This window comes from Narcine bancroftii, chromosome 9 (genome assembly GCF_036971445.1).
Source record: "Narcine bancroftii isolate sNarBan1 chromosome 9, sNarBan1.hap1, whole genome shotgun sequence".
In the NCBI taxonomy this organism is placed as follows: Eukaryota; Metazoa; Chordata; class Chondrichthyes; order Torpediniformes; family Narcinidae; genus Narcine; species Narcine bancroftii.
The window spans coordinates 78,611,285-78,637,401 of NC_091477.1; the positions used below are offsets into that span (position 1 = coordinate 78,611,285).

Genomic DNA, 26,117 nt, shown 5'->3' on the forward strand with positions numbered 1-26,117 from the left:
AAAATGTAATTTTTTTTTTAAAGTTTATTTATTTAAGAATATTAAATGTTATCACATCTTGAATTCCAAATTTTGAGGGAGTTTTAATACCAAGGAATTTAAAAGCTCCTAATCTGTAAATATATATTTTTTAAATGGTTTAGTTATTTTAAATTTAGAAGATAATTGTTCATATGAGGCCAAATTTTGGTCAATAAAGAGATCTTGGAAAGATTGGATACCAAACTCTTGACCATTGAGAAAAACCAAAATCTTGTACCAAAGGTAAAATAAAAATTAGCGAAAAAAGGACTAATGAATAAAAATCTATGATATCCAAAATGTTTTCTAAATTGAAACCAAATCCTTAACGTATGTTTAACAAAATTATCAGTTAATTTAGAAGCAGAAAAGGGTGGTAGATTTCTAATCTTAAACCAAATACTAAAAAGTTATCAGTTCTCTGAGTTATTATTGATGTCTAGTGGTAATTCCTTGGACAAGACCAAGAAATGATGGGAGAAAGATTTTCAACAAAAACTTTCTAATGGTACATGGGATTCTATCTTGAAATTGGTTAATTCACCTTCTCTATCTGCCCGACATTCATTATTGCAACTTAAAGTAGTACATCGAGCTTACTTTTCCAAAGTTCATTTGGCTAAATTTTATTCTAATTTTTCAAAATGGTACATTATTTCATATGTTTTGGTCATGCTCCTTGCTTTACAATTATTGGGTGACCTTGTCTTTACCTCTTAATATTAATTTGGTTCCTAATCCTTTTATTGCCTTATTTGGAATAAGTAAGTCAGCTGATTTAAATTTGTCTGGGCTACAATCCCATGTAGTTATCTTTGCTCTTCTTTTTGCCAGAAGAGCTATACTTATGAGATGGAAGGATGCTGTTCTTCCTACACAGACTCAATAGTTCTCTGATGTGATGGCATAATGTAATGAACCTTAATATTCTAAATTTATGGTGTCCTTTCCTTAATTATTTTCAGAATTTATAAGATTATTGGAACCCATTTTACAGTTTGGTTATCCTTTCATGTATTAATGGAACATGTATGTTTCATCATAACTTCACTAGGGAAAGGGATAGATTATTAGAAAAGTTTTAAAAGCATTTTGTATTTTTCTCTTTCATAGGTTGCTTAAAGCTATTTGTTAATAAACGTTTTCTTTGCTGGTATATGTGCTTTATATTCTTGTTAGTACTTATCTTTGAACACACACACACACACACACACACACACACACACACACACACACACACACACACACACACACACACACACACACACACACACACACACACACACACAATATCACCAAAAAAATGGAAAGAGAAATTTGTCAGTTTGGCTCATGCGCTAGAAATGAGTTTTATCTCCAAAAATTTATTTTGTTATCTGTACTCCAATTCACCATCTTAGAGTAAATGAATGTTCAATGATTGAAAATTATACAAATGCAGAATTATTTGCTACCTATATTTGTGTAAGAATTAAGAAGAAAATAATACTTTTTTGGGGGAAAGAAATGTTGAAAGTTTCTTGGTGTTCAGCTTTTTTCCCCCAGAGAATTCTAATTGAACAAATGCAATTAGTGATAAATTACAATTCACTTAGCTCAGAGCAAGGTCAGTTTGGTGGGCATGGTCACCTTTTATTCTAATCTTTTGTTTGAATCTTACAATTGTGCGGGTTTGACTTATTCTACAAACTTGGGGCTAATTACAGGTGAATTGAGAGGAAATATTCAGGCAAGCTCTTCCTCTGTCTCAGTGTAAAAACAATTTTTGGCGGGATGTTGGTACTCTTACACTTCATGGTTCACCAGTATGAATCATCCCAATCAAAGGGTCACTTACCCAGTCAGGACCTAAAGCCTTGTCGGTGGGTCGTGCATCCGAAATTTGACTGTCACTTATATTACTATTAACTCAGGACAACTTCTCAGCAGTGATGTTTTTTCCAAAAGCTGGATATCCTCTTTAATGACAACCGATATAGCTAGCAAATACAGAGAGAATCTATCAGCAGTTCTTCATTTCCTTTGACCAACAACAAAAATGTAATTAAAGCATGTGTTGACAGCAGCCTACTGTTTGATTCACTTCGACATCTCATTCAGGAGTGCTAGGGTTAGATATTCTACTTTTTCATGGTCATTTCCAGTTGTCCTTTTCACCCTGATGGCTATTATTCTTGTCTTGCTTCCATCTTGTTGGTGATTGCACTTGCCTCTGTCTCTGTATTCATTTAAAATAAACTTTCTTCTTTTCACCTTTGGAACCATTTAGGACCTGAAAAGGTCTGCTTCTTAAATATCTTGCCTGTCTTTTTGAATTTAGGTCAACCCATGATGCAGTTCCACCACTTCCTGGTTGTCCCTTTAGAATTGCTGCGCTACGATGGTTCTTTTCGTAATTTCTGAAGAGGTTATCGCCCTGGAAAATCTAGATTTCACTCATCACTTTGGGTTGATGTGATGGAAGGACTTTCTGTGGACAATATCGCAACTAGAATGCTTTTGTGTGAAGGGGAGCACAGAAAGGAAACAAGAAATTAGCTTTCATCGTCGGCATTGCATATTGTAAATACAATAATTATGCATGTGAAATAATAAGTGTTGTGTGGTAATATGATTTTTTAAAATCACTATATGTTCTGAATCCATCAGTAAGTCCACAGTCCATTTGAACATGGATACACTTGTGCAGTCATTCTAACTTGTGCTAATGCATTCAGAGCATCCTGGTGTTCCTTACTTTCCAGTTGAAAAGTTGCAGTAAATATCTCAATATTGTCCATGCTTCTTTGCGTTGGGTATGAGGTAACAATCTAGTCAAGCAGCTGGAAGTCAGTTCTGAGGAAGGTATAGGAGTCAGAGAATGGGACTGATAGTAATGCTCTGAGACCCAGCAGAGGCTCAGCGGGATGACTGGCTGTCTAAGTCAAAAGGAATTCCGAAAAATATGGGGTGTTAGTGAGCTCTTTCCATTTGGTCTAGATACTCCGAGATTGCTGTTGCCCACCGATGCCATGATTTAGACCCAATGACAATGATGAGCTGGCAATGTATTTCCAAGTCAAGGTGGTGCATGAATAAAAGGGGAAGTAGCAGGAGTTAGTGTTGTCACATAACGGAAAGCCTTTTTCTCAGTGACAGTGCTTGTGGGTTTGGAAGGTGCTGTCAGAGTAGCATGGATAACTACAGTGCATTTTGGAGATTGTGCACTCCATAGCCTTGATGCCTGGGCTGGAGAATCTGAACATTTAGGGTGGTGTATATGGTACCAGTCAAGTGGCCTGGATGTTCCTCACCTTTTCAAGTGTTTCTGGAGTTGGATGCATGCAGGCAAATGAAGAGCGTTGCGTTATACACACCGATTGTGATCCGTGGAGGGTAGAAAATATTTGTTGTTGTGGATTAAGCTATTGTAAACAGAATGCCCCGCCCGCTCTGGTCTGCATTTGTATCCATACTATTCTTGAGGGTGGCCCATTTATGGTCCAAGTCAACACCCTCAATAGTTGATGTTTGGGTCCCAGTAATGCCATCACAGAAGGTGGTTTGTTCTAAAGCTCTCTTATCGGAATTAATCAGTGACTGGCATTTGGGAATATGATTTGATATTTATTAGTTAACTTGGCCTTGCTAAATACAAATATGATATTCATTTGTTGACACTGCCATCACGTTCTAGCCTATCCTGAAGTATAAAAATTGATTTTATGAATGCATTTTCACTTTGAGGAAGACCAGCATAGATTCAGTCACTATCTTATCAGGATTCTGTAACAAAGCGTCTCTTGCTGTTCATTATAAATCTATCACTTTTAATTTTCTGTGCCCAATCTCCTCATCTTATGTAAACTATTAACTTTGATGTATCCTTTTTCAATTTTAAATATTTTTTCTTCTGGTTTTGCAACCTGAAAATTGTTATTCCTTGTATTGTTTCATAGGAGGCGAATGTCCCACTGAATCTGTGCAGTCCACTCTTGGTTGATTGGCATGAGCTGGGCCAATCCAAAGGTGCCTATCTCAGAGCTTATAGTTTCTAATACCATGTCTGTTTTTTTCCATACCTGCCAGGATCATTCAGCCTTGTTCCCTCAGGGAGTCAACCACATGGATTTAGCGAGTGAGACCCTTACAAATTTACACCAATGACATTCCTTTATCACGACAGGTGTTTTTAATCACCATTTTACTGTTTCATTTGCCTGTGTGAATAGGACCAACATGGTATGGGGATCGTTTTCATCCCGGTACTTACCCGCCAACGCACTTCGCATCAGCTTCATTGTCATCCTGCCTTCCCGGGATGCTGGCACTGTAACACTGTAGGTCCTGCCTCCTTTTGACCTGGGATGTGTAAAACGACGCACTGGTTCAGTGTGAACACTCTGATCCGGCTTTAAACACGGGTCATTGACACGCCAATTTACTGGGATCTCAATATAAGCACCTTCAGACTGTTGATGGCAGGGGCCTGAATGGGAAATGTCTTTGGCTTTGCACTCAGATAGAACTAGATATGGTCTGTTTGACCCAAACCAACGAACCCCTGATCTCCAGCAACAACATCAAAGGAATTAGAAGCATATTCATTATCTGGAACATAAAACTGACAACCGGCTCTAACCTGCACAAATATGCAATGACATTTCTCTTGCATTTTTTCCTCAATGTCTTGAATGATTCCTTGATCATGACTCTTCAAAAAGTGTTAACTTTCTGCTGTCTTTTAATAAGATTAAATATTTCCATCATATTCTCTGCACGTTAAAGTCTACAAGTTCAAAAATAATTATTTTTCTTCTTTATCGAGATGAACATGACATTGGGCATCATGTTACTGACTACACTCAATCCTGACGTGAGCTAAATTCTCATTCTGATCAAGGGAGCATGCTCATTCAGTTCTGTCTGAGCATCTTGTGTTATTCCTCAACCACGGCTCTTGTAATTTAGTTTAATTTAATTTTGTTTTATTTAATCTGTTCCCAGTGACTAATTGCCATAAACATTTGCTGTGCATTCTGTTGATGGAAGAAAGATGATTGACCCAAGTTAACCCAAGGCTTTTCGACTTGTTAGAAAAAGTAGGTGCTGAGTCGTTAGGACTCAATATCTCAAAATACTTCAGTGATTCTTTTAACTATTATAAGCCTGAGGGAGAAACAGAGGATAAGTAATGCTCAAGTAGTTGGAGTTGAAATAGTGCACTTTGATCCAGCCTTGGTTCAACTGGTGGTGCTTTTGCCTTTGAGCCAAAAGTTTCTGTGTTCAGGTCTCACTTTGGGGAAAAGCAGCACTAAGGGAAGGCTGTGTTCTTTCAGGTCTTGTTTTCTTGGAAGCACTATTACACTCCAGCTCGTTCATCTCTCTTGCATGTATGCTGGTCTCTCTTTGAAGATCAACTCAATATTTAACTCTAGTTTCTTGGCCAATACTTATCCCTCAACCAACATTTTAAAAAAATCACTTGTTCTCCAACACATTTCTGGGTAATTACAATGCAACATTTGGCTATCACTTTTCATATTTTACAGCAGAGATCATAATTCAGGGATATTTATCAAGTATGATTGAATATATGGAAAGGGATACTGAAGACACTATTCTGTTGCTTGATTGAATAGGTTTTGACCTTAAACCTGCAAATTTCTTTCTTCTTGGCCTTGTTTACACTATAAATCTGCATCTGAACATCACTGGCGTGACTTTCAGGATCTTTGTGCAAAAGCCATTGTTCGTTGTATTGCTGTTCTCAGGGAGCTGTTTTCACTCCCCCGTACAGATGCCTCATATTTCACTGGATTCAAACCACAGCTTTGCCCTTTTGTATTGACCTTCAGACCTTGCCTCCCATGCATTGCTGTCAGCAGCGTGAGACCAATGCAGAAACATGGGTCCCATGGTGGATCTGAATCACACATTGTATGTGGAGTCCGCTCTGCTGCAGGCCTTTAAGTACCAGCACTTTGACCATGTTGCTTTGATGCGTTTTCCATTCTGATCAAGGGAGCATGCTCCAACCATTCTTGGAACCTAAAACGAGAACAGAAAATGTCTCATCAAGTCAGGCAGGATCTGCCAAAAAAAAAACCCAGAGATCTTTCATCTGAATCATTTACACCACTTCAACAGTCTCTTATACTCAAAAGAAAAATTCTGACTGCAGAATATTTCTCACATTTTGTTTTCTTAGATTTTCTAAAGAACTCTTCCTGTCTTTGTTGCTTGATGTCTCCTGGAAAGCCTTGTGTATCCCAGTGAAACACTCACCTCCTGATCTTGTATGAGGTACACTGAGGTTCAGGAGAGAACTGAGACAACTTGGTTGGGGAAGTAATCACAGCTGGTGAAGTGGTGCTTCAAAACTGACCAGCTGCAAGTGTCTGCTTTCCCTCCATAACATCGACTTCTCCAGTTTCAGTTTAAACCCGTACCCCTTCTTACCCCCGATGCCTTTCCCCCAACTCTCTTCCCTCTTTCTCCTTTCACAGAACCAAAATCAAATCTCACCTTTCCTCATCATATCCAATTAACACCTTTTGTTGGTCTGGACTCCTCCCCCTGCCAGCCTTGAGTTTTTATTCTGATGCCTTCCTGTTCTATGCATACATGTTGAAGAAGGTCTTAGGTCTGAAACGTCGATAATATATCTTGACCTCCTATGGACGCTGCGAGAAGACTGGCCGAGTTCCTCCAGAATTTCTGTGTGTTTTTACCTCCTTCTGGAGACCCCATCTGAGATTTGGCATTGGATCTCCAGCTTTGGGGTTTAATTGGACTGTGTTTGTGTCAGAAGAAAAGGTTTCAGAGTAAATCTCAAGACTGCAATGATTAAAAAAAATCTGGAACTGTGGCACCAATCAGTCCAAACTGTACACCCGATCTGATCGTCATTCGGTGACCAGCAACTCCATTTGTTTTCTGCTTCAATTAGTGCTTCTCCATTATCATATAGGACTGGTACATTTCTAAATGTTTCAGTTTTGTTCCCTAGAATGTTATCTTTTCCTTTTTTTGTTATTTTCTCTTCCAGTTGTAGACATAGAAACTCTTTCTGTACTTTTAAGTTTTTTTTGTCAATAACAGTTTTCTTTCTGACTAATCCTAAATGTGTATCCTTTCCTTTTTAAATATCGTATTAGAATTTTAGACAGATTGACTTGGTTGTAAGGAATCAATAGTATTTCACCAGCTTTCTTTATTCTGCAAAGGTTAATCATCTTGCCTGCTATCTGTTAATTTTTCAATTATAACTGTAGGCCTGCTTCATTTACCTATTACCTCAACCTTATTTTCAGTTGTTGCTCCTTTTAATTGTGAGCCAAACCTCCCATAATTCACTATCTTACAGTTATTTGATGTTCCTTCCCTTTATCATTCCATTTTCTCATTGTGAACCTTCTGACCTTCCAATCGCTGCCTCTTGGTTCTTTGCCCACAAAGCATCACACGATTGATGTTCTTGGTCAGTCTCCGATGAAGTGTAGCTTCATTTCTCCACCCTCTCTGATGTGTTAATTAATGTTGTGGACCTCACTAAGTACAGATTTCACCTGCTCTGTTCCCATTTCATATCACTCAAATTCCAGTGGACATTGGGGTCATTAAATTCCACCCCCTTACCACTGCCACTGACACCTTAATAAACCGTGACTTTTGCTGGATGTCTGTCTTGATTCTCTATGGAATATAAATCTCTGTGTGGCAGGTTGTAACTAATTCCCATCAGCAGCTTCTCTCTTTTTTCCTCATTTAATTAAATCCAGAGTGATTTAATCTCCCCCGAGTCCTCTTTCATGTCTTGAACTTAATGTTTTCCTTTATACATAATGCGACTCCTCCTCCTACACACTGACTTTTATTGCTTCCGAACAATAACTCACCCATCCAGCACAACGGCCCACTTCTGTTCTTGACCACTTGGTTTCCGTGGTAAATACTTCTGGCACTCCAACTCTTCTTTCCAAGTCAGCTGCGCCTGTTAATGTAATGTCAGAAATCAAAATAGGTTTTTGTGATCCAATTTTTCTTTTAAACTGAGTCTTCCTAATTCCAGCCAGCCTTGCTGAACCCAGCAAACGTACAGAAAGAGCTGTCAGGGTGATATCGGTTGCTATTTCCAGATGTATTTCTGGGACATTTATCAAATGATCTTTTGTATCCAAATGCCCCTTCCAGTCATAAAGCCATTTCTCTTGCTCCAATATTTAAAAATTAACAAGGTTGAACAGGATTTTTAAAACAAAAGACATTAATCTCATAATATTTTTTGTCTTGGAAGCACACTTCATTTACCTATTGATTTGATCAAACTATTTGACATCTGTCCCAGTGAATCCTGGTGCATTTGCAATCAAATTTTAATAGATTTTGAAAAGCATATTGGAACTCTGAGGTTGCTGGATTGCTACAGATGAAGCCATTGTCAACTTTTGGGATTAGGTTGCACTGGAGTAACTTAAATTTGAGACAGGACACATATTTGCGGTTATTGATCTCGTATTGCTGGGGTGGACAAAGACTAACTGAGAATAGGGAGTTGTGCTAAGTTTTAGATGCACCAAAGACTCTCAGGATTTGAGCTGGAGCTATCAGTGTTACGGTGCCATGGCACAGTTAAGCACCTCGAGTTGTGGCTACACGAATGCTTTCATGGTCGAGCCTGTGGCCAGTGAAAGGCTCTAAGTTAAGTAATTGTGCAAGATTCTGGAGGTGGAACAGTGGAGAAATTCATCACCAGAAATGCACAAGTGTTCAGCAAATCAAATTCAAAGTGATTGAATTTCACAGTTTGTCAGACCACCGAACGGGTGCTGAAATTGTACTGTGCTGAGAAATGTTTTACCCCTTGGTCACTTTCTTGTTTTAGAAGGTATAAAATAAACCAAGATTCAAGATTCCTTTATTTTCACTCAGAACATGTAATATTACACAGAATTGCCTTCTGCCTGCCAAAAGGCAAAGAGTTATCATTAGTGTTACCCGGCGCTTCTTACAGTAAAAGAGAAAGAGAAGCAAAAGAGAGTCCCTTCACAGTCACTGAGTCTCCAGCGATCCCTCAGCCACGTGCATGCACTCCTGTTCGATCCATCGGCAACCTGACCTCCAGATCCAAACCCCTGACACGATCAGGAAGCTTTTAGCACCCGAGGATGTTAAGGAGCCCTTCTTGCCCTCAACACAGTCTTGAATCCTGGCTCTGATTCCTGGTTCCCTTGCACCAGTCTGCGGCGGCTTGTGCGGGTCCCCAGACCGCAGGTTGGCACACCTCTGGAGTTGCAGGATTTCACTTAAAAACACTGTTGACGCTTTACAGGCTGTTTGAAGCCTGTACGGAGATGTGGCATTAGAATTAGGTGATTGAACCCTTTGGTGCAGCGCTCTGTCTCTGCTCTCCACTCTTCCGAATCTGCACCAGGGGCAGTGCTGCTATTACAGCACTACCATAGTACAGCCAGAAAACAGGTCCTTCAGCCCTTCTAGTCTGTACCAAAGTACTATTTTGCCTAGTCTCTCTGACCTGCACCCAGTTCATATCTCTCCATACCCATTTGAGTCTTTTTTTTAATCAAATGTAATTGAATTTATTATCTGCAATCTTAACAGTGGGAAGGATTGATTCTCTTTGCAGTAAATGTCAGAAAGCAGGAATGTGCTGGTAGCGTGCTATTGTGTGCTGCTGCTCCCCTCCCCCTGCCTCTCACTCCCCTTGCTGCCAATTCCATAGAAACTGTCATTGTGTAGAGTTGGACGAGCACTAGGAGTCCATCAGCTGGGATTTTTTTATGCTTGGCCATTCTGAGTAGGGCCTTAATGTGCCGTGAAAGCAGTTTTCAGCTCTCGGCCTCGTTCTCAACCAGCAGGAGTGCTATCTCGACCAAATTCCCTGCTGTGAGATTGGCACTAATGGTGCGATCAGTTAAGTTCAGGATCAGCCAAAATTTTATTTTTCATCTGAATAGTGTGCTGCAGAAACAAGAGCAGATCTGACAGCTGTATTGGACCGTTCAAATTCCTTGAGAAGGGATTTCAGGGTAGACTGCAGGTTTGAACAAAAACCTTTCGAAACTACACAAGAGATTGTATAGTTGTGAAACTACACTGAGAGATTGAATGCCTCTTCTCATCACAAGAAATGCAATAGTTTTAAATCTGTGAACGGAGGAACAGTAACTTAACTGCTGCTTTTAACTCAACTGAGATGCTGAAGGAAAATTATCTGCTGTTTGAAACTGTTTTAGCTTTTAAAAGGAGCTACAACAGAGTTTCAATGCCAAAGATTCATTCTTAAGTGTGTCTAATATTAAAATAATACTTTATGGTAGCAGTGCGATATATTAAATGCAGCTATTTAATTCTATTTTTTTCAACCTCTTGACCTCCTCTCACGTGGTTCACTTTGGATGCCCCATCTGTTACCTTGGCTGCGATCAGGTAACTGCAAGCCGTGGATCAATTTGCGATTCTGCCATATAATGTGTGTGACTCGGATATCGTTCAGGCCAACTACTTGAGTCAGACGAGATCCTGAAGTCACAGTCAAAGGAAAGCTCATAATACAGGGGCTCTCTTGGTTTAGGATGACCGGTCTTCTGGAAATCTCAGTCTACACAAATCCTCCCATGTGTTTTTAAAGTATTTTTCAAGATAGAAATGTTGATAAAATATCTTGTGATATTAATGACTGGATATCATTTATGTTCCAATAGTTTAATGGTGGGTAATGGTTGGGTGACTTATGAAAGGAAAGAATTCTACCAAGTGGATATGGGATGATAAAGTATAGAAAATAGGCATTCGTGACTTACAAAGAAATTGTCTTACAGACAATTCTCAGGAATCCTTGCAAAACCTGGGTGACTTGCCTGTAGTTAGAGAATGAGAAACTTTGTAATGAAAATTGCCTCTCCTCACCTGTTTTAGTTCACACACCGTTTTAATTATTTTAAAATAAATCTGTTAAAGTTGCGGCTGAGGGGAATGTGGTTAAATACCCTAATGTTTTGCTTTTCTTTCTATTTTCCTCAAAAGACTATGTGTGAGTCCATAAAGTGAAACTTGGCAGGTTGTGCCTTCACACATTTCATACTGTTGAAGTGCCACAATTAAAAAACCTTCTGTGAGTAAATTCTATGCCAAATGGTGGATATCAAAAGGCTGGGAAAATTCTGCTTGATGCTTAAAGAGCAATGCACATGTACATACATTCACAAGACCAAAATTGCACACAAGCACAAATGCATGCATATTATTTTCCCCCACCACTGCCTTCTTCCCCCCCCCCCCCCCCACACACACAAACCCCTTTATACTAAAACATAAATATTAATATGCACATATACATGTGTCACAATATCAATGACTCTCAGAAGTTTGGTTAATTTTCTAATATTTTGTGTGTATTCAGCAGAGAGTAGGCTGGTTTTAAACAGATTCCATGTTATATAATGAAGAGAAGGGATTATGATGGAACAGCCCCCTCACTGTAGGAGGTAACATAATCCCAACAGCAGGCAGGGCTGTAATACAGCCACACAGTATCCCTTATCTTGTTCAGCACAGAGCAGATGCTGGTTGGTTTGTTGCCATGGTTTTTTTTAAAGGAACGTCCAGGTTTATATTTGATGGTGTAGGATGCACAGGTGATGTCTACTTCTCAAATGGATAAGCGATCAATATAATGCAGCCTAATTAGCAGCGGTGGCTTTGAACAGATGTACAATATTACTTGCAAGAGTCATGTTTTTTTTCCCACAGAGAGATTTGACATCTTTGCAAACCCATCGACTCGAGACAAACTAAATGAAAAGGTCTTTGTTCCAAAAGTGTTACCACTTAGTCCTGACTGCATTTAACAGTATCAAACATTTTAGTGCAGCTTGTTACAGCCATGAGTGAGTTTCAAACAAGTTTTTAGTAAGCCTGTAAGAGGAACCCAATTAAGTTAAAAGAAAAAAAATAACAGCATTTCATCCTCTTCCAACTGATAATATTGGGGCTGATCCTAATGAAATAATATTATTCTGTAACTGTAAAAATAAATATAATATGGAAATTAAAAGTCTGAAATAAGAGCAGTGAAATGCTGGAAAATCTCATCTCACAGAAAAGCACAAACACAAAATATTGACTACTTCTGTTTTCACAGGAGCTGCCTCAGTTGCTGAGTTTTTCTAACCATTTCTGTCTTATGAATAAAAATGAAGGTAGTTCATCGTTTACATTTTGCTGATGGAAAGTTATTTCAAGTCGACCAGTGTTGGTCATGAACTCTCCATGCATGAAGTACCAGATGTACTCGTGTAATCGTTGAATTTTTTTGGACCACTTTTTGAGGCCAAAGAAAGGGGGTAGTTGATTTTTATGCGGGTCAAACTTTTTACCTCATGAGTACCTGTATTGTCCAAGGCATCAGGAACTCAGATGGCCGGGTTTGGGTGGTAAGTTCATGGTCGTGGCATCGGTCGCACAGATGGATGGGCAGGCAACGGGGGCGAGGATCCACGGTCGGGAGTTCGGATGGATACAGCCCCACATTTGGCTGTAATGAAATAGGAGGCCATTTAGCCTGTCAGGTGCATGTCAGCTGCCCACAGAACAAGTACCATCAATTCCACTTCTGCCCAGCGACAACTCTTTGATGTTTTTGTTGCCACCTACCTCCACTTGCGCAATTTATCACAGCCAATTAACTGACCAGCACTTCTTTGAAATGTGTGGAAGAAACTGGATCTCCTGGCAGAAGCCACGCAATCATAAGGAGAAGTTGTAAACTCCACACAATACAGCGCCCAAGGTTAAGATCAAACCCATGTCCTTGGGAGCCATGAGTGGGAAGAACCGATCGCTGCCTTGAATAAAATTTCTTTCTTCAGAGGAAATTCTTTGTTACTGGATGAACCGTACAGAGAACTGCCGGAGGATATACTTGGTTTCTTTTGAGCAAGCGTTATGCAAAAAGCAAGTACTGCGGTTAATGTCCATACCAAACATAAGTAATGCCAGAACTGCTTTGTGGGCCAGACAGCAGCTCTGGGGTGAGGTACAGAGGTGGTCATTCATTAGATGACCTTTTATTTGATGAAAGGACCTAAGACATTTTATTTACTATCCTTCATTCAGAATTTTCTATTCTTGTCTTTGAATGAGCTTTGCCAGTATAGTCCTGTAAAAGGAAATTCCAAGTCAATTGGTGACCTCTCCAGTGGTTGAGCATTTTGCTGCGTTGTCCACGTCATCTGTTTGCTTGGTTGCTGATTTGAAAATCTCAGGCTGATAATATTTGTACAGTGCTGGCGTCCAAATTTTAAAAACTCAGTGTAAAAAAATTTAAGAGATGATAGAGCAGCAGCAGCAGCTTTTTCTCAAGCCTTTTGCAACATGGATTATCCCAATGAGGGAAAACTTTTTGGCCCCTGCAGCAGTGGAGTGTGGTGGTAGTAGAAAAGCGAAATATGACACATTTTTAAACATCTCCACAAAATAATTGGTTTTATTACCACTGCCTGAAAATGATCCTGTTACCATAGCCCAGTGAAAGAATGATCTGTGCCAGTCATCAGATGAAGTAGATTTTTTTCTGTAAGTGTATACCTGTGTGATTGAAGTCTGTGGTTTTCTCATCTATCAAAACTGTAGAAAGGTGACATCTCTTTACATCAGTCACATCTGCCAAGAACCAGGGCCTACAGAAGTGCCAGTGATTATATTCACCCATTGCTGTCAGTTGCCTTTTTACTCTTTCTTTCAAATGTAAATTTTGCTCTTTGTTTAAATCCAAATGTTTCTCCCATTGCTACTATGATGAATCAACATAAAGAAGGGGATATTCCCTGTATAGTTCAATTGCACAACCAAGCAAGGAAAGAACATGCATCAACCAATAGTCAGTGATCTGCATTTTCTACCTCTCTGGAAACAGTACCAGAGAGAGCAGCAGGTCGGAGAAACACAAAAACTGAAGACACTGGAGTCTTCAGAAAGTAATGAGAAGCTGAAGGAACTCAGCCGGCCCGGCTGGTCAGTCTTTTAAATTGCAGCACCTGGAATCACCTTTTAAATTGCAGGTGGGATCTACCCATTAAATGGCCAACCTGGCTAATTTAAGGGGGATCCCGCCCCCGCAAAATGACAAGTCACGTACTCACCGGCAGTACTGCCGGATGTTCCGACGCTGGCTGCCCCGGTGATGCACGCATGCAAGCGCTGACGTCACCAAAATAAGCGGGTGGGCCATTTTCGTTTTCAAGTCGCCTGTGGACGCGACCTAGGTAAGTTAAACTGGGAATCCCTGACTAATTCTGAGGTAGGTCAGGGACCCGGTTGGATTCTGACAGGGTTGACCAGGTCAGACCCTTTCTAACTGCTGTGTAACTGGGGTGCTAATTGCCCGGTTAACCCCATTTTACACAGCAGTTTGAAAGGGCCTCGTGTTTTGGTTGGGACCCTTTGACAAGAGCCGCAGGATGTCTACCTTCGCAGGAGTCTTTCTGCTGAGAAGGTTGAACCACTTTCACTTGTTCTTGGTGTCCTCTGGTTATCCTCAGTCAGTAATAAGTACAGTGCACTTTAACCTTCAAGATCAATGGAAAATTTATTCAACTTTATCCTTGGTCACAGTTTGAGTTGGATGTAACCACATTCCAAGATAGATTTAACATCTTTAAATACACAAAGAGGACAGCTTGGTATCACACCATTCTGTTCTTTCATCTCTTTTGACCACATGTTTAATAGCCAGTTAGAATGAAAAAGCATGTTTCTCTTTATTCTTTAGCAGTAGGGGCCAAGGATTTTAATAAATGGATGTCCATGACTCGTACCCCATTATCGTCTCTGACTTGGAACTTGAATCGTATTTATTGAGTTCTTTTTACCTGATTTTTACATATCCCTTCAGTCCCTGCTTTCCATTAAGATAAAATTAACCCTTTGGTTCTGAAATCCCAATTCTGAAGGATTTAAGCAAAAACAACACAGAAGATCAAGTTACTGAAACTGCTAGGCGGTTGGTCTTCAACTGAGGGATAGAGTCAAGGTCATAAGCATGGAAAAACTCACCAGGTCACGCAGAGCTTGAAACTGCTAACATGTGAATAACCATTTGTATGAACTGGAAGGTAATAGTGACTATAAGCATGTGCAGAAGCTCAAACCAAACTCATAAAAAGAGGCGAGCAGGATTCACAAATTGTATTTGTGGTGCAAAATAAAGGAGGATGATCTTGGGACATGTGGATGGTAGATCCAGAGGAGGAACTACCAATCTCTTTCCTGCTCTCACTCTCAAATGGTCCATCTCTGACTCTTAGCTATTTTCTGGATTCCTTCTCGATGATGGATAGAGGGGCCCCGACCTAAAAACATTGACTGACCCACGGATATTGCCTGACCCGCTGAGTTCCTTCAGCAGCTCATTGTTTGCTCAGCGAAACAACCAATTTCAGTTTATATGCTTTTTCTGTTTGTATTGCTCATAGATAGTCCATGTATAATTTTAAGGATAGAGGGACGAGGAGTGACTAGGTGGAAGAGGGGTGAACTGATAGAGGTATGTACAGTGATGAGAGGCATTGATCATGTGGATAGCCAGAGGCTTTTTCCTAGGGCAGAAATGGTTAATATGAGAAGGCATAATTTTAAGGTGCTTGGGAGTAAGTACGGGGGGGTGGTGGTGGGTGTAAGAGGTATAAGTTTTTCACAGAGAGTGGCAAGTAATGGAATGCTCTGCTGGCAACCGTGGTGGTGGCAGGTACAATAGGAACTTTTCAGAGATTTGTTAGATAGGGACATGGAATTGAGAAAAATTGAAGATTTTGAAGTCGTTTATTGGGTCAGCAGAACACTGTGGGCCAATGGGCCTCTACTGTGCTGTAGATTTCTGTTCTGCTCACAAAATTTTTCTTTGTTGACAGATCATCCTGCTATTTCCAGCATGTTTTGAGCTTGAGTAATATCTCTGACCTGGGTTAATAAGTCCATTTAGTTTCTTACTTTCCAATACAGTACTTCTCATTAATCTAGTAACTAGATAGTTTCACAGACATTAGAACCAACTGGACGACCTTGGCTTCAACCTACTAGAAATATTCCCTTTGTTCTCTTTAACTCTCTCCTCCACCATCACTGTGTCTTTAGACAAACTTACTTTCTCACATCCATGTTTCCCATTTTGACCTCAAATGTTAATCCTGTTTCTCTTCCCATGGATGTGTTTCAACTTCTTGACGGCTTCCTATGTTTCTGTTATTCTTTTGTCAAGGATGTGAGAGTAGTTACCACAGAATCTCGGAGGAGGATGGCAAAAAAAAACTATCTGTCAGAGATTTAGGAATGAGAGAAAATGGAAATGACTACCAGGTGGAGACCACTTGACTGTTTTTAAATTTAGACATACAGCATGGTAACAGGCCATTTTTAGCCCACGAGCCCAATTTACACACCCGGTACATTTTCAACGGTGGGAGGAAACCGGAGCCCCCGGGGAAAACCCACGCAGACACGGAGAATGTACAAACTCCTTACAGATAGCGCAGGATTCGAACCCCGGTCCCGATTGCTGGTGCTGGAAAGGCTCTACGCTAACCGTGCCACCCACATTGAGCTACATCATGGAAAGAACTCTTGGTTTGTATCTGAAATGATGTAGATCTGACAAAAATCTTCTGATTCCATGAATTGTAGTTGCCAGGGTAATTTGCACATCGTGCTGTTTCTGTGCACAGGTCAAATTTTGGAAAAGGTAACCTTTTGTAAATTTAATTTCAACAGAATTGTGTGCTGCATAGATATTCTTTGATCCTGCATGTCATATCTAAAAAGACGAGTTGCATTTAATTTCATCTGCACCTCCTGAGTCCATGGGTAACTAGAGCTGGGAATGTTTGCTGAAGGAAGATGTGGCTGTTGAATTGAGTTTTGGTTAATGTCTTTTCAAAGACTCAAAAGAAAACAAGCACCTGACCCTCGGTCCCTGAAGATGGGTCTTGGTCCTGAAACATTACCTCTGTTTCTCCTACCATAGATGCAGTCTGATCTGTGGGGAACTTCCAGCATTTGAAGTTTTATTTTTATTTTATATTTTCAACATTGAAGTATTTTATTTTCATGCCGTTGTGAAGATGTTGTTGAGACGTCTCCTTTAACCCTGACCTTTTGCTGGCTCTACCTCGGTGGTGGAAGTGTTGGTTGTGAAATTTAATGCAAGCATGGAGAAGATGGATGAAAGGATTCTCATCATTGTTTGAGGGATAAACCAATTTGAACATGGAATTTAAATGTCCTCCACACATTTAAATGAGACCTTTAGTCCCATTCAACAACCAGTGCAACTCTAAGAAGCTAACTTTTTCAAAGAATGCAAGATCCAAGCATTAACTTGTTCCTTTGTTATTGCTTAACCCAGTGGATATGTGTGCCTACAGTGGGCCCATTGGGCATGGGTTCTGCACAGGCAGCACCTTCCTGGAATCATTATTTCTGCTTTGCTTTCTTTTCTTCCTTTGATTTTCAGCCTTGTCGCTTGTGTGTCTTCCTGTTCCTTGGATCTGTTTTCACTGAAAGCGGTAGGCATCTGAACGTCATCTTTTCTCGCTTAGTTGATCAGCAGCCAAAGTTCTGCTGCTTGACTCATGATCCTATGCTTGAGTGAGGTAGAAATCTGCCACTTGACCCTTGGTGGAAAGCGAGTCGGTTAGGTGTTGAGTGTTTGAGATCAGCTGCGTTGTTACTCTGTTCCGCTGCTGGTGATGTCTCAGCCTAGGGAGAGCCCCTCATGAATGCTGCATAACATTAGGAGAGTTTTGGCACACTAGCATTCAACTGAAAGTCAAAGGTATTGATTCGAAGAAGGAAATAATTTTTTTTGTCATATTGTACCTCCAATTGCCAAGAACTTCCAAGAAGCCAACTTTAAAAAAAAAATGATTTGCAGAAAAATCCGTTCAGTCAACACCAGAAGCTGCGATTAATACAGTGGGGCGACATGACACAATACACATCCAAATCCCAATATTTCCAACATCATCAAAGTGCTTTCAGGCAATTCTGAGAAAAGTCCTTTTTCAAGGTATAATCTACCTTTTATGATTTGGAATTGATGTCTTTTTTTGGACTGACATCATTTGGTTGTAGCATGAAGCTTTGTGTATCCAAATGGCTAAATTCCATTGAGGTGAGATCTGTCCTGTGCTTACTGAGTGAGTGCGTGTGCGCGGTGGTGGGTGGAGAAATTGGATTAATCATTTGCATTGGGCCTAATATATGCAGGACATGTGTCAGTGGGGTGCTAGAATTAGGTTGGATTTTTCAGCTCTTGCAGTCTTATTTTCATTGGGCTGATTTCAATTTGAATGCAAATGTTGGCTCTTTAGAAGCTACAAAGCTGTGTTTATGGTCTTCGTCGCACAAAATGAAGCATAGTTGTATAGTCTGATCACAGAGCATTACTGCAGAGTATGGTGTTATGCAATTTTCATGCACAGAATATCTGAAGTCCTCTAAGTCACATTAGAAATGGCTTCTTTCATTGCCTCAAGCAAAAGGACTTGCTGAAAAAAATTGAGTGTAATTATTGGAGCAATTGCTGGATTGTCACTCATCCGTCTTCTCCTTCCAGTTTCAGAAAGTATGAAGAATTTACCAGGGCAGTGGGTGCCTTCAGATGCCCCTATTAAAATGAGGTCTGACCTCATGAATGGAATTGTCATTTACCAATTGTTGTTAAAAGAAAGCCTTGAGATGCTGCTGTCGAGTGCATGCTGGAAAAACTCAGCAGTAACCAAATATTTGTTACCCTTTACATCCTATGGATGCCACGTGACTTGCTGAGTGTCTTATGTATTGTATTTACCAAATATTAGGCTCTTTCAGGTGGCCAGAATACCCCGATGTAAAGCCGCATATTTTACCCCTATGCGGCTGTCAGGAGACCACCTGAAAGAGCAGGAAGTTCCTCCGAGTCGCACTTTCCAACCATCCTTCCTCCAAGAGGGAAAATCACTGGGGCACTGAAGTCCAGTCCCCCCCCCCCCCCCCCCCCCCCCCGCTGCCTGACAACCTCCTCCCCCGGCACAGGACTTCGGGGAAGGGGCTGCTGGCACAGGATGTCAGGGTAGGGGCTGACGGCGAGGGACTTCAGGGCAGGGGCTGCTGGCGCAGGATGTCCCAAAGGGACAGGAACCGGAGTGCGCTCTGAGGCATCTCTCCCGCAGCTGTCCCTTTCAGGTGGACAGCGCAGCGCTTTCAGGGCTGCCAACTGAACGACCATTCCATAGGTCAGCATCCGCTTCTGCAAGCACATTCTTGGCGGAGAATGCACCTGAAAGCGGTTATTGTGTTTCCAAATTTTCCAGATTCAGTCAGCACAATTTTAAGAAAGGGAAATAGTGTTAAGAGTGCCAGAATTAATTTACCCCTGTTTGGATGAGTAGGGTAAATAGAGTGGATATAGTGTATTTGGATTTATCAAATTGTAAAAAAATATAACTCATAATTGATTGTTACACCAGATGTCTATAATTTCATGAAAGTAGTGACACATTTAGACAGCGTGATGAAGAAAATCTTTGGCATGCTTGCCTTCATCAGTGAGAGCATTGAGTACAGGAGTAGGCACATCATGTTGCAACCACACAGGATGTTGTTGAGATCGGACTTGGAATACTGTGTGCAGTCTGACTGCCCAGTTATCGGAAAGATGTTGATAAGCCCAAAAGAGTGCAGGAGGAGAGGCTTGATAGAGTGTGACTTGCCCTCCAAAGCCTGGGAAGCTAAATGCAACTGATAAAAAAAGGTTTGTAAAATCACGAGGGACACCGATGAGGGAAACAATGAGGCCATTTTTTATCCCCAGAGTAGGAAAATGTAAAACTCGAGGACCATAGATGAAAGGTGATAGGGAAAAGATTAAAAGGATTAGTGCAGCAAGGTTGGCGTAGTGGTTAATGGAACGCCTTTACAGTGCCAGCAATTGGGATCGGGATTCAAATCAGCGCTCTCTGTGAGGAGTTTGTACGTCCTCTCTGTGCCTGCGAGGGTTTTCCCCGGGGGCTCTGGTTTCCTCCCACTCTTCAAAATGTACCGATGGTACAAATTGAGCAGCATAGACTCATGAGCTGAAATGGCCTGTTACTGTGCTGTATGTTTAAATTTGAGGGTCACCTTCTTTACACAGAAGATGGTAGATACATGTAACAAGCTGCCAAAGGAAGTGCTAAAACAGTGGTGGTCAATGGTAATGTTAAAAATGCATTCAGACAGGTACATGGCTCGGAAAGATTTAGAGGGATGCAGGCAAATGGGACCAGCTTGGTCAGCCTGGACAAGTTGGACCAAATGGGCTTTTTGCGTGCTGAAGAACTAATGACTCTTTTGGCCCTTTTAGCGAATTGTAAAGAAAAGGTTTCCTCTGCCTTTAAAACTCTCCGTTTACCTACATAAAAGGTCCAACGCAATCCAGGTTCCCTTCGCCAAGAACGGTAGTGTCAGAGGTGGAGTGAATTTGCTCCACCTCCTGAGTAAAAGGATTTCCACTGAAAGGGAGGGGGAGGACTGATGACATCATGATGATGTCGTCAGCCCGCAACCTAACAATGCAAATTTTAAAGTACCCTTCTGCAAAAAAAGGAGATTACGATACACCGACGATCTTCCTGAGTTCTAGACTGCTGAAGCAGATCTCTCGAGCACTCGCACCTGCTCCTCAGTCGTTATTGTGTATATGGCACTTGCACTCGCCTGTGCGTATGTTCCACATCACAGTGTTGGGCGGCGCTACTGTACAACATGCCCCGCCTCCTCCACCTCTGGAAGCCGGCTCGGGAATCTCCTCTGCGTAAAAGGACTTTGCAATCTGCCTTTTCTGTCCTCTGCATTAAAGGTACATTTTTCTTTTTTTCTGTGACGTGAGCAGGGGATAATGTGGCCTTTGTGCAAAAATCATGTTGATGAGTGTTTATGGGATTAAGCTTACCACTTTAACATAGATTGAGGGTCGATTAATGAAGAGAAAACACGGCAATCTTACCGAAGGCAGCCTGTAGATTGGCAGCCTGTAACTGGTAGTGTAGCTCAAAGATCAGTTTTGGGTCTCAGCTGTTTGCAATTAGTTTGAAAATGGAGTAAAAGGGACTGAATGAAAATATGTCAAAAGTTCACGAACAATACCGCACAAGATGATAAATAAGTATCTGGCAATATAAATTGGTTGGAAATGGTTATCGTTTGAATGATTAGCAAGGACAGTTGCTGATGAAGCTGTAACATGGGTAAGTGTGAAATTACTTTGATAAGATGGATAATGAAACAGAATGCTGTTTGAAAGTTGAGAGGCTGGGAAGTTCAAGGATTGAGAGGATGTCGTTTGGCCTCAATAACAGAAAGTAAACATACAGGCATTGAAAGCAGTCGAGGGGGTGTGTAAGATTAATCTTGGTTAGTTTGGGGTGGCACGGTTAGCGCAACGCTGTTACAGTGCCAGTGATCGGGACCAGCGTTTGAATCCCGCGCTGTCTGTCTGTAGGGAGTTTGTCTGTTTGGGTTTTCCCCGGAGGCTCCGGTTTCCTCCCACCCTTTAATAGACAATAGGTGCTGGAGTCGGCCAATTGGCCCGCCATTTATCGGATCATGGCTGATCTTTCCCTTTCAATAACCAACCCCAGCCTTGTCCCTATAACCCTTAACTCCCCTGCCCACAAGAGCCTTATCCAACTCACCCTTAAATCTATACGTACTTGGGTATGATTGGTTGGCCTGGGCTCGTGGGCCACAAGGGCCTGTTACTGTGTTATATGTCTAAATTTTAATAAATGTAAAAATTCTTGCAGCAGTGTCTGATTGTGCAGTGAGCTTTGACCCTCCTGTATTAGAGATGGCAGTTAGTGCTGCTGTTGTGTCACAGCACTGATGTCGGTCAACCCTGACTTCGTGGCATTTCCGCATTTTTCCCTTGACTGTGTAGATTTCCACCTAGTTCTCTGGCTTCCTCCCACATCCCAAAAACACACTGGGAAACTGATTGGTTTCTTTAAACTACCCTTAAGTGTGAGTAACCGGCAAAAGGACCAAAAGAGGGTGGATGCGTGTGGGAGAGCACACAAGTCGCAGGACTGACTTGTAAGGAAAAGCGAGAGGCGGAATGGGACGGGTTGGATTCTTTTGCCTGGAGCTGAAATGAACCTGCTGGACTGAGTGACCTCCTTCTGAACCTTAATAAGTATGTTGATGTGACAGGCAGACTTTTCCTAAAGAATGACGTTGAGCTGTTTATATATGTTTTCTGATGGTGGTGGACAAGCTCTTCGTTTGCTTCCATTAGAAGTTGAAGAGGATGATGCTTGAAATGAGGAAATCTAACTCAAATGTCTGCAGACACTGTGACTGAAGTGAAAACATGATGCTGGAGAAACTCAGCAGGCCAAACAGCAAGCAAAGATAAGGATACGTAACCAATGTTTCGGGCTTGAGCTCTTCATCAAGGCAGGGTTTCTCTAGCATTGTGTTTTTACTTAGCTAACTGAAAACCAACTGGCTGATATCACCTTTGAGATGAGGTTCTTCTTCATTGCCAAGTAAATTCCAAACATGTCCACACTGATTTGTGTAGCTGAGAATAGTTTTGCTAAAACTATCAATGAGAAATTTACTGACCTACTATATCACCTCCAAGCTCCTTTCATTTCAAGGACACTCGTGCGTTCTTTAGATTCTCTAACTGGCATCACGAAGAGGGAAACTGCAACCCTGCAGATCCTAAACAACTGAGTGTAACTTGCAGGTATCTTGACCCTTGACCTTTAAGGTCAGAGACCAGCCTTTTTCTTCTGGTGCTGCTGCTTCTCAGAAATGTTACCTCCTGTGTTGCACAGTTGATCACATCTTTGCAGATTGCCCCTGTACTCCAGATTGCCCCTGTACTCCAGATTGCCCCTGTACTCCAGATTGCCCCTGTACTCCAGATTGCCCCTGTACTCCAGATTGCCCCTGTACTCCAGATTGCCCCTGTACTCCAGATTGCCCCTGTACTCCAGATTGCCCCTGTACTCCAGATTGCCCCTGTACTCCAGATTGCCCCTGTACTCCAGATTGCCCCTGTACTCCAGATTGCCCCTGTACTCCAGATTGCCCCTGTACTCCAGATTTGGTTTCTTTTAGTGTCCACTAATATTTCCATCTCAGCCTGCAATTTTGTTTTCTCTTTCATTGCAATGTTATGCAGCACAGAATCAGGCCCTGCAGCCCATTTTGTCTCTGCTGACCATCATTTTCAGCACTCCGCTCATAGCTAAATGTTTGAGGAAAAAACACGCTGTTGCAAAAAGCAAATAGTCAAGCAGCATCTGAATGGTCAACATTTCTGGTTGGAACCCTTCATTGAGACTATCTTTTTTTTAATTTTTAAAAAAAATTTATTTTTCACACTATAAACCATATTGATCAAGATACATACATTTTCCTTTTCAAATATATACAGTGTCATTTTCTCCTCCCTTCCTCCCCTCCCTCCCTCCCTCACCTCCCCTCCCACTTATTTAAAGTTCAGAATCTAAGATACATTAAACCCGTTAAACAATGTTGTCACTCAATAAAAATAAATAAGAAATTCCACTGAGTCAGTTCTTTTCATCATCTTCTCCTTCTGTCATTTTAGGTGGTAGATGTCCACGGTAGGTTTTCTCTATTGTGTTTCATGTATGGCTCCCATATTTGTTCAAATATTGTAATTTTATTTCTTAAATTGTATGTTATTTTTTCTAATGGAATACATTTATTCATTTCTATATACCATTGTTGTATTCTCAAATTATCTTCTAATTTCCAGGTTGACATAATACATTTTTTTGCTACGGCTAGGGCTATGAGGGTTGCACACAAAAGTGCAACATCCATAGGAAGTAAAACACATTCATTTTCAGGCCTGAGAGATTTTGTGTACTGCACTTGACACCAGCATGCGCAGACTTCACTGTTTTTAGGTATTGTGGGTCTCTTAATGCTTCTTGACTATTTTCCGAGCACCTGCTTCACCATCCTCTCAGGCCAATGTGTTCCAGATTTCAGCTGATTGGGAAATCTTAGTTCCCTCTTAAATCTCCTTTCTCTGAACTTAAACCTGTTTCCTCTGGTTATCGATGTCTGCCAAGAGGACAAGTTCTGATTGCTTATTGGACCAGACATTTAGTGCATTTATATGTTGTCAACTGTAGTAAAGGTTAAATTAAAACATTGTATTTTGTGGAGGTGGGGGGGGGGGCGGGGGAGAATCTACAAGTAACCACAGCCTTGCAAAATAGGAATGAGAAAGTTTTGATTAGACACAGCCCATCCCACACATTGTGAAGATGGACAGCCTTAAGGTTTCTCTGAGAAAAATGCTTCGCTCGGAGAAGTCAAGCAAGAGGTTAAGGCTGAAGTGAGATTTATTGTTTGTCAGTGGTGAAGGACTCAAATTCAACTGCTTCCATTTGTCTTTAATGTAGCAACACTCCTCACATGTCAAACAGAGTAATGAGTGATAAATATGGTCTTTGAGAGAGATGGTCACTATATCTACCGTATATTTTGGCGTACAAGTCGACAGGCATATAAGTAAACCCCATTTTTCAGCCTAATTTTAAGGATTTTGTGGTGTATCCGGCGTATAAGTCAACCCCCATGTTTTGGACTGTCCAGACCTCCCAGGAACAATCTCAATGTTTTTAAAAACACCCCAATTGCAAGTAACAAAGCTGTAAATTAAGTTTTTTAAAAAAACCTCGGCCTACCGCGCAGGAGTGGCGATGGTGACCTCAGGGTCCCAGGTAGAAGCAGTTACAGCAGCGCCCGATGGTGGGGAGCTGTTGGGGGGGGCGTCGGCACTGGCAGCAGGCAGGTGCTTCCAGCATCAACCTCAACGCCAAATTGATGTCAATCTGGTTTTGTCGGTGAATTTAAGGTCTCGGAAGTATATCTGGTTTATAAGTCAAACTCCCTCCCCTTATGCCAAAATATACTATAGTTGTAAGATTCTTTTATTGTCATGTTATTGTACAGAAGATGTAGTATTATACGAAATTGCCTTCGCCCATCAACCTCTTCTCGAATCCCAGCTCATTCCCATGAGCCAGTCTCCAGCAGCCCACAGTCCGTCGGGTTTCTACGACTGCGTTGTGTGCAGTCTGTATGGGTTCCTCAGTCGCTGAGCCTCTAGTTGGTTTTCTCCTCTACCTATCTCTCCTCCCCACCACCACCCTAGAGTCCTCAACCCCTCGTGGCCGCTGCTGAACACAGGCGTGGCCATCTTGGGTTGCAGGACCCAGCCCATGGTTGCAGGATTTTAATTTTAAAACGCCGTCAGCTCCTCTAACGGGCCATTTAACACTCGTACGGCTGCATCAGCATTAGGACTGGCAACCCTTCAGAGCAGTGCTGTGTCTCCACTCTCCTGGAGCCACACCAGAGGCATCGCAGCTCCAGCAGCACTGCCATTTTGCTGCCTTTTAAGAGGGCAGTGCCATTCACGAGTTTGTAGCAGATGACATTTTCGGAAGTGAAGGCTCCATTAGAATGTGGGAACAGTGGTAACCAACTTTATTACTAGTTAGGCTGCGAAACTAGGGATTTGTTTGAGCGAGTGAGAACTGAAAAACTAACGTACTCCAGAGTTAACTATTGCAAACTCCATCCAGTCGATGAATCTGTTTCATGTGGTTTGCATTCAAGAAGAGAAGTTACTGTATGACATTCAGATTTCCCAATCCTTAGAATAAGCACCAAACTCGCTGGCAACTGGCTGCCTCATTGATCTGGATTATTCTATGTGCTGGCAGACGCAAAAATACGGTTGGTTTGGACTGATATTTTGAGAAGATACAGAGATGGAAGCTGAACCTGGCATGTAAATGAGTAGAATTCATGGTTAGTCTGTCTGAAAGAAGAAATGCAAACGATTGCAGACGGATTGGAGAACATGTCAACGAAGCAAGGCTGACAGACCTAGAGCTTTTCTCTGGAGCAAAGAAGAATGAGAGATGACTTAATAGAGTTATATAAGATTAGGAGGGGCTTAGATAGGGTGGACAGCCAGCTCCTTTCTCCTGGGGTGACAGTAGCAAGCACCAGAG

At 41.4% G+C, this 26,117-nt stretch overlaps 1 protein-coding gene and 1 long non-coding RNA gene across 2 annotated transcripts in view; one reads left to right on the top strand and one right to left on the bottom strand.

The window, feature by feature from the left end:
* The window catches only part of LOC138742316 (heparan-sulfate 6-O-sulfotransferase 1-like), a 330,538-nt gene that overhangs the window by 122,499 nt on the left and 181,922 nt on the right, over nt 1–26,117 (top strand). The window lies entirely within an intron of this gene.
* Nucleotides 1,408–8,084, bottom strand: LOC138742317 (uncharacterized). Its single transcript, XR_011344051.1, has 3 exons — nt 7,902–8,084; nt 4,274–6,051; nt 1,408–2,517 (listed from the first exon to the last, which is right to left on the bottom strand). It is a non-coding gene; the product is annotated as an uncharacterized lncRNA (long non-coding RNA).